The sequence below is a fragment of the Echinops telfairi genome, unplaced genomic scaffold, assembly GCF_000313985.2.
Source record: "Echinops telfairi isolate 266 unplaced genomic scaffold, ASM31398v2 ScPeMD7_2186;HRSCAF=2738, whole genome shotgun sequence".
Lineage (NCBI taxonomy): Eukaryota > Metazoa > Chordata > Mammalia > Afrosoricida > Tenrecidae > Echinops > Echinops telfairi.
Window position 1 is genome coordinate 2305912 of NW_022106084.1, and position 1465 is coordinate 2307376.

Here is a 1465-nt window from a genome sequence, read left to right on the forward strand (position 1 = left end):
AATGAGGACCTAATGTTGGGGGTTTAAATGGAGAGAAAATGTTCTGAGAAACGATGTACAAATGCGCTTTACACAATTGATGTGTGTATGGATTGGGATAACAGTTGTATGAGCCCCTAATAAAATGTTAAAAAAAAATAAAAAATTTAAAAAAAAGAAAAAAGAAAGAAATGTTCCCAGTGCATGTCATAAGAGACTCTGGCACTTGCTCTTTATCATCGAGTAGCTAAGGCAAATGGAAGCAATGATGAAGTCAAAGACCTTAACAGCTCCAGTAAGACGCAAACTATTATAATGAAATGAGCAAAGACTTAGAGTTAGAAAACCAAAAAGGAAGAATGCACTCACCATATCTTAAGCTGAGATAACTGAAGGAAAAAAAAAACAAGCATCCAGTTAAAATATTAAAATGCTACAGGCTGAATTGAAAGATGCAGGAAGTATCAAAAGAAGACAGAACGAAATCGCAGAGTAACTGTACGAAAAAGACCTACTCAACAAACATTTCAACAGGTAGCATATGATCAAGAACAAATGGTACTGAAGTAAGAAGTCCAAGTTGCACTGAAGGCACTAGGCAAAGTCAGGCCCCAGTAAATGACAGATTTACCAACCAAAATGTTTCAAAAAAATTATGATGCACTCACTTACCAAGCAATTTAGAAGACAGCAACCTGTCAACCAACTAAGAAAGATCCATATTGATATTCATTCCAAAGAAAAGTGACCCAATATAAAGGGGGAAATTATTGAATAATCATATGAGTATCATGCAAGCAAGAGTTTGCTGAAGATTATTCAACAATGGTTGCAGTAGTACATTGGAAGGAAAGCTTCTAGAAATTCACACTTGATTCAGAATAGGACATGGAATAAGGGATACCATTGCTGATTTTTTTTCTTTCAGTCCCTCACTACTACAAATTATGCAGTCAAGTTTCCCACATTTGTGGAAATCACAGGTGTCAGCACATCCGGAATGCAATGGATAAGCCTTGCCCTGGGTAAACCACCTTTGTGATCATGGTATCTCCCCTGCCAGGTAAGTATTTCCATTGCTGATTTTAGATAGATGTTAGAACAAAGAAGAGAATACCAAAAAGATGTTTTCTTGTGTTTTATTAACTAAGCAAAGGAGTTTGACTGTGTAGATCATAACAAACTATGGACAACCTTGTACAGAGACCAAGAGGAAATCATTTAAAAACAAAACAAAACAAAATCCAAGGAAATGTTACATGGTTTAAAATCTGATAAAAGTTTGTGTCAGAATTGTATCATATTACCATACGTATTCAATGTGTATGCTGACTTAATAATCATAGAAACTGATTGGAGGCAGTCTTGTTAACAGCCTATAAAATGCAGATGATACAACCTTGCTTACTTAAAGTGAGAAGGAATTGAAGCATGTTTTGATGAAGTTCACGGATTGCAGCTTTCAGTGTGGATTACATCTTTTTTT

General features: G+C 35.3%; 1 pseudogene; it reads right to left on the reverse strand.

The window, feature by feature from the left end:
• Positions 1-873: 873 nt before the first annotated feature.
• LOC115870660 lies at positions 874-1050 on the reverse strand (annotated as a pseudogene).
• Positions 1051-1465: the final 415 nt, after the last annotated feature.